The sequence below is a fragment of the Erythrolamprus reginae genome, chromosome 1 (genome assembly GCF_031021105.1).
Source record: "Erythrolamprus reginae isolate rEryReg1 chromosome 1, rEryReg1.hap1, whole genome shotgun sequence".
NCBI lineage: Eukaryota > Metazoa > Chordata > Lepidosauria > Squamata > Dipsadidae > Erythrolamprus > Erythrolamprus reginae.
The window spans coordinates 332030890-332039322 of record NC_091950.1 but is presented as its reverse complement, the minus strand read 5'-3'; positions in this window follow the sequence as shown (position 1 = coordinate 332039322).

Here is an 8433-nt window from a genome sequence, read left to right as displayed (position 1 = left end):
TCAAGTAATAATAGTAATAATAGTAATAATAGTAATAATAGTAATAATAGTAATAAATTACAAATAAATACACAGGGAGAAAGAAAGCAGGATATGCATGAAAGGGGGAGGGAGGTGGCATTTTCTCTTAACCCATAAACCACCTCCAGCATGATACACCCCCACTAGGACCATAGACCAATTAACAGAGTCAGATCTTCAGGCTCCTATGGAGGGTCAGACGTATGGCAGAGGATCTCGCTTTAGGATTGGAAGGGGGGAGGTAGGATATTCCAAAAGTCAGAAAAAGCTCATCTCCCGAATCCTGCCAGCCAAAATTCTTTGACTGACACAACCCGCAACATGTGTCTTTTGCATCATGTTACTCAGCTCTGTTTCGGCAATGGAACAACAGGTATCAAGTTGACCCTGGGATGAAAGTTAAAGAGAAAAGGGCAATTTTTTTAATTTGCCTTGATTTGGTTTGATTTGAATGTGTATCACTCAGCACTTTTCCTCATATCAGCCTACCGAGCAATTTGCAACAATTATTGCTTCTGGATTTACTCACATCTGGCCATATTTTAAATGTTATAGTCTTAGGAGTCAGAGAAAGGAATAAAGGAACAGCAGCTTTAGTGATGACAGATAGCGATTAGCTCAAAAATTTAGTCATCTCTTGGATCATAATAGATTCCGCATTAAGGGAAACAAGAAGGAACACAAGAGTCAAGAGTTTCTGGATGAGGAACTTGTAACCCTACTAAAATTAATCTATCAAGGAGTACTTTCTTGTCTAATCTCAGGCTCTGAGGTTAGTTTAGAGGGTGCCAGCTTCATAATACCTTGCACATACACGAATGAAAGAATACTTCAAAAAAAAAAACCAGCAAGCAGAATGACTTCTTCCATTTATGACAGGCAATGGCAATTCATTCTTTTGTCCCTGCATGCCTTTAACAGCAAAGATTCCCATAGAATAATACACTGGAGGCAAGAACATATTCTTCCCTGCTGGAATTTCTGTTTGGAATTTCCCCGTTTGGAGTTTTTGTATGATTTGTTATTCCCGAACACAAACCTCCAACCATAGGTTGGGTGCTGCTTGATATCTCTCTTGTTTCAACCTTATAGGCTTGCAAACCTACTTATACTGTTAATGAGTTATGGCTGCTTTGAGGAGTGACTCATTTGGCTGGGATTCATGCCACCCTCTGAGTATGATTTGCTTAACTAGTGGTGTCTTGAATAAGGCACAAATGGCTGGGTTCACACATAACTTTAACCATCCAAACCTTGTCTGCAGTTTACAATAGCTGAATTCAGATACTTTACCAGAAAAGCCCATCACTCCTCCACTTGCAACCGAATACCCTACAAAACTAGACTTACAATCTTAGGTTTAGAAAGCTTAGAACTACGTCACCTTAAACATGATCTAAGCATAGCCCATAAAATCATCTGCTACAACGTCCTTCCTGTCAACAAGTACTTCAGCTTCAACCACAACAACACATGAGCATATAACAGATACGAACATAATGTAAACTGCTCCAAACACGACTGCAGGAAATACGATTTTGGTAACCAAGTAGTTGATGCATGGAACTCACTACCAGACTCTATAGTACAGTAGTCCCTCGCTATACCGCGCTTCACCTACTGCGGCTTCACTTCATCGCGGGTTTCTGAGGAAGTCGATCGGCAGATTTAAACAGCCCGCCGAACTCGATCGGCAGGTTTTTCAAAAAAAAAAATATATCTAAAATTGTAAATATTGTATTTAAATACTGTATCTAAAATAAATACTGTGTGGGAAGGGTTTATAAACACTTAAAACAATGAAAACTTACCAAACAATTACAATATAAATACTTAAATAAGTACTATCAGTCGATAAATTCCCCATCGCGGATTTCACCTATTGCGGCCAGGTCTGGAACGTAACACCAGCGATAGGTGAGGGACTACTGTATCATCTCCTAACTCCCAAACCTTTACCCTTAGACTATCCACTGTTGACCTCTCCCGATTCCTAAGAGGTCAGTAAGGGGCGTGCATAAATGCACCAGCATGCCTTCCGTCCCCTGTCCTAAGGTTTCTTTTATTTTTTTACTAGTATCATGTATATGAATATTATATCTAATGTTTCTTATTATTTTTTCTTGCTACTAGTATCACGTATATGAATATTATTATATCTTTACATACCTCCAATATGTACTTGACAAAACAAATAAATAAAAATAAACAAGTGCATTACAGTTTGCAGCACTTTGTCAGACAATGTGTACTTGGAACTCATTATTGCAAGCTATATGGATGTCTATTATTTTAGAAGCTTATAGGGAGTAGACAGGAGAAATTGATCCATCACAGACTGCTGACCTTAAAGCTTCTTGTATTATGTCCACGATGCTCAACAGCATGTGAAGAACAATGGCAGAGATTCCAGAAACATTTAGTTGGCCATGCAAGGCACAAAAGTCCAAGTTAAAGTGAGCCTTGGCCTAATTCAGCAAGTCTATTCTCAGGCTTTTATGTGAACCATCAGTATACAGATTCTGCTTTAATGCTTTATCAAACATTTGCAAGATCATATTTTATGTATACCTCCCTGCCTTAAACTATCCTTGCACTGGCTGTAATTCTCCAAATGAAGCCTTATTTTAAACACTGAGCTGCTGAACAAGAATAGAAATTGATCCATTGACTCAACTCTTATATAAGCTTTGCATTAGTGCTTCCTTTCAATTGATTTTCAAAACACTCGCTGCACAAACTACTGGCTTATCTAGAAAGCTGCAGCTATGAAAAGAAGGGATGGGTGGGAGGGGTGGAAACGCACACAGATGAATCTCATAGATCACTACTCCTGCTCTTTCCTCTCTGCTTCCACAAGCGTTACTGTATTTTAAATGAAAACTCCCTGAGATTAAAGCTGCTGAAACATCCTGTAATCATTTTTTCTGCTGGATTTATTTAGCCTAGACATGTTCCTTGTGTGGAAAAGTAATAAACTTCCCCCCTCCCTCTTTTCTTCCCCTCTAGGAGATGGCATAAGAAACAGGGGGTTGTTTCAGCTGCCAAATCAACATTTCAGAAGTAAAAAACACTGTGGAATGAAGCTGAATGAACTGATTTGAGCATAGGGTAGGCTTGTTCTGAGTGAAGAAAACAAATATCATAGTAGTGTCAGACAATTAAATAAACCTCTTTCTTTAGGAAAAGTCCTCACCCAGTAACTGCAACATCAACAGATAATTTGAAGGTAGATGCCAGCAAGTGATTCCTCCCAGATAAAGCTTTCATGCTATCTCAAATCAATCTTGTTCTTAATTCAAGACAATCCATCCATTTAGCTATATGTTTTCATTTAGTAAATTAACTCACTTTCCATACAAAAGGTAACCCCTCCTAATGTCCAAGTGGAAAAAATAGCTCACATTATCCTTATGCCCATGAACCCGATATCTGGGCATTCATTGAATGATGAAGAAATATTGAATAAGACCACTGGGTACCTAAGCTGCAATTTTGTTAAGTTTGCAAGGCCAGCTCATAGTATGAGGGCTACCTTTGAAAAGTGTTCGGAAACTTCAGACTGCAGAATGCAGCTGCAAGAGCAATCATGGGCTTTCCTAAGTATGCCCATGTTACACCAACACTCCGCAGTCTGCATTGGTTGCCGATCAGTTTCCTGTCACAATTCAAAGTGTTGGTTATGACCTATAAAGCCCTTCATGGCACCGGACCAGGATATCTGCGAGACCGCCTTCTGCTGCACAAATCCCAGCGGCCGGTTAGGTCCCACAGAGTTGGTCTTCTCTGGGTCCCATCGACTAAACAATGTCGTCTGGTGGGACCCAGGGGAAGAGCCTTCTCTGTGGCAGCTCCGACCCTCTGGAATCAACTCCCCCCAGAAATTAGGATTGCCCCCACCCTCCTTGCCTTTCGTAAACTCCTTAAAGCCCACCTCTGTCGTCAGGCTTGGGGGAACTGAGACATTCCCCCCCCCTTGCCTATGTAATTTTGTGCATGATATGACTGTGTGTATGTATTTTATCTATTGGGTTTTTTTTTTCTTTTTAGACTTTTTAATGTAAAACTGTTATTTTAGATTGTAATTATTAGATTTGTTACCATGTATTGTTTTTATCACTGTTGTGAGCCGCCCCGAGTCTACGGAAAGGGGCGGCATACAAATCTAATAAATAATAATAATAATGAGACCATCCCTAAAAAAACCCAGAGATTTTTGCCATTGCAAAACCATTGCAATGATCAATTAATTCGTTCAGTTGGTCAATGAATTTGAACTCTAGGATTTGATGTCTGAACAATACCATAAGAGGGGGTTTTTTGTGTGGGGGGAGGCCTTTAAATCCGTGTCAACTCCTGAAATTGCCTGGACAGGTCCTTTCAGTTTTCTTTCACAAGATGTTCAGAAATGGTTTTCCATTGCTTGCTTCCTAGGGCTGAGAGAATGTGACTGGCTCAGGGTTATCAAGCTGTCTTTCTGTCTAAGGCAAAATTAGAACTCAGAGTCTCCCAATTTCTAGCCTGGTATCTATCTATCTAATACATTTTAGTGTATTTTAAGATTAGATGTTTTGTGTTTGTTGATTGTGAGCCACCCTGAGTTCCAGGAGTCCCCCTGATGAGCCGATATGGCGCAGTGGGTAGAGTGCAGTACTGCAGGCCACTAAAGCTGACTGCCACATCTGCAGGTCAGCGGTTCAAATCTCATCACTGGCTCAAGGTTGACTCAGCCTTCCATCCTTCTGAGGTGGGTAAAATGAGGACCCGGATTGTGGGGGCAATATGCTGGCTCTGTTAAAAAGTGCTATTGCTAACATGTTGTAAGCTGCCCTGAGTCAAAGGAGAAGGGCGGAATAAAAAATTGAATAAATAAATAAAATAAAGGGTGACATAGATAGATAGATAGATAGATAGATAGATAGATAGATAGATAGATAGATAGATAGATAGATAGATAGATAGATAAGCAAGCAAGCAAGCTCATAAACCACTTTTTTCAGTGCCGTTAAAACTTTGAGCAGTCACTAAATGAACTGTTATAAGTCGAGGACTTCTTTGAATTTCAAAACGCTATGGTGTATTTTGGCTTTCTTCAACAAGGTGGTATCATTCCTGCCTTGCTATATTCCTGCAGAAAGGATTGTGTGTGTAAATTCCTTATCTGAATGTCAGAAGACACCCCATCTCCTTTTGTGAGTAACATTTCTAACTTCTCCTTAAAGACTGTTGCTTGCCCCTGGGAGAAGCTACATTCAACCTTAAATTCTAAAATGTAACACATTAATTTGGTGATCTGAACAGCCATCTACTTGTGAAAATGCTTAAGCACGGGGTTAGACTTGATGATCTGCAAGGTCCCTTATAAATAGATAGGTAGGTAGGTAGGTAGGTAGGTAGGTAGGTAGGGAGAGAGAGAGAGAGAGAGAGAGAGAGAGAGAGAGAGAGAGAGAGAGAGAGAGAGAGTTTCATAGGTTGCCATCTACTGCAACAGTTGGAGAGGAAAAAAACCACACCCATACTGTATTTTTTGGACTATAAGATGCACTGGTGTGTAAGAATCACCAAGATTGCAAAGAGGTAAGTAAGAAAAAAAGTTTTTGTCCTCCACGGCCCGGAGGAGGACTCTGCAAGCTTCCCAAACCCTGTGCGTGCCCTGTTTTTCTCAAAAATGAACCCATGTTCACCTGGTTTTGCAAAAAAAGGGGATGTGCAGAGGGTTTGGGAAGCCTGCAGGGTGCTTTTGGGGGCTAGGGAAAGGCAAAACCATTCCAATTTTTGCAAAAAATATTGGCCCAGGGTGTTTTTGTCTTCCCCCAGCCCCCAATAGAACTCTGTGGGCCTCCCAAACCTGCTGCACACTCAATTTTTGCAAAAAATGGGCCCATTTTTGACAAAAAATGGAATGCAGGGAGGCTGTATTCAGTGTATAAGACACACCAACATTTCCACCCTCTTTTTTGGGGGTAGGAAAGATGCATCTTATACCCCCAAAAAATATTATATGTTCATTGTAGGGCCAGTAGCAAAAGGAGGACATGAACTAGGTAGAATCCTTCTCAATCTTGGACATTCACCAAATATTAGGGCAGTTTAATGAAGCATCAATCAGAACATGTCTCAGAAGGGAAGTGCCAAATCAAAGTGTTGTCCTGGATCAAAGATGAAGACTTGAGAAGTCTTGCTAGTTCAGTCAAAATGATCAAAATGCCTTCTGTGTACATTAACACGTGCAGCAAAATACTTCAGTTTCTTCAGACTGAAGCAGTCAGTCAAAGCACAGAGCCCCACCTTAATATTTTTTTTCAAAATGGAACAACTCCCCACCCGCCCCCCAAGGAAAGCACCATTTGGAAGCAGATTGCTACCAAATTGGCTTAAAGTGAAGCAACATTTTGAACTAGATGATGGCCAAATTGCACCCCCCTTATTAAAAACCAAACAAACCATCAGTCATTTTTTGCAATGAGCCTCTGATAAACCAATGCAGTGTAATAAATCCTAGGTAGAGGGAGATGCAGGGTCTCCTGCTTGAGCAGAAGGTTGGACTAGAATCTAGATCAGGGGTGGACAATTAATTTTGCCATAGGGCCGCATGAGAAATTGGGATGGTTTTAGAGGGCCAAACTAATATAATTAACTCAGTTCTACCCAATACTGTATATTATCGGGTAGAACTGAGTTAATTATATTATAATTATAAAATATTATAATATAATATAATATAATATAATATATTATATTATACTTTACTATACTATACTATACTATACTATACTATACTATACTATACTATATACTATACTATACTATACTATTATAATTATATATATAATTATATATTATATATTATATCTGGAACACCTGGTTCTTATTTAGAAAAGTGGGACCGACCTACGCAGACAAGTCACAGACAGCAGGCGGGCCGTATTCGGCCCTTGGGCCTCATCTTGCCCAGGTCTGATCTAGATGAACTGCAAGGTCCCTTCCAACTCTGTTAATCTGTTAAAATCTTTTTGGTGCCTGTTTTACCTCTAGGAAATAATATTTAAACTTCTTGAATTTACTCACAAAATTCATCCCTTTTGTGAGGGCTGATTCTTTTCAAGGATATACCGTCTCAAGGACGGAAATAGGGAAGTGTGGCAATAGATAATCTGACCTTGAACTTGGAAATCCAGATTCAAACACCCAGTGGCGATGTGTGTGTGTGTGTGTGTGTGTGTGTTCAGTACAATCAGGGACCATTTGAGGCATTCACTAGGTAAGTACTTGCTTATGGAAAGGCCTTACAAGCTGCAGCTGAATTCCCATCAAATCATCATCTGCTTGGCTGAGAAGTTTAATTTCAACTGAGTCCTCTGAGGAGGTGAGGAGAAACTATACCTAAAATACAACCCTCTCTCATTCTAGCTGGACTCCAATGTTGCAAGCATGCAGCCACTCGAGCCTGTGCCATTGAACTGTGAATTCAGCTACTCCCTTCTCCCAGGAAAGACCGAAACAGAATCTGTAAACTCTGATAGCTTAGCAGAAGCACCCTTCCTTCCCTTCCCTGGATTCGGAAGCTAAGCAGGATACACCTGAAAATAGTCTGATTTAAGGCCAGACTATCTTCGGGACTGCCTTCTACCACACAGCTCCCAGCGACCAATAAAGGCTACAGGGTTGGCCTTCTCTGGGTCTTGTCGGCTAACCAGTGTTGGTTGGTGGGGCTGTGGGGGAGGGCCTTCTCTTTGGCAGCTCTGGCTCTCTGGAATCAGCTACCTCCTGAGAGCCATACTGCCCCCCACCCTACTGGCCTTCCGGAAAGCCATAAAGACCTGGCTTTGCTGGCAGGTGTGTAGCCATTGATCAAATGATGCATCATCTAGATCTGGCCACAAAAGATATGCCTGGTTTTATTAAGGGGTTTTAAATGGTCTTTTAAAAAATGTTCCTTTTTAGATGTTGTTTGTCTTTTTGTTGTTAGCCTCCCACAGTCTATCGGGAGTTGGGTGGCATATAAATTAAACAAATAGAGAGATATTGCAGATAGATAGATAGATAGATAGATAGATAGATAGATAGATAGATAGATAGATAGATAGATAGATAGATGGATAGATAGGATAGATAGATAGATAGATAGATAGATAGATAGATAGATAGATAGATAGATAGATAGATAGATAGATAGATAGGATAGATAGATAGATAGATAGATAGATAGATAGATAGATAGATAGATAGATAGATAGATAGATAGATAGATAGATAGATTAGATAGATAGATAGATAGATAGATGATGATAGATAATGATAAATAGAAAGATAGATAGATAGATAATGATAGATAATGATAGATGATGATAGATAGATTATGATAGATAATGATAGATAATGATAGATAGATAGATATAATGATAGATATAA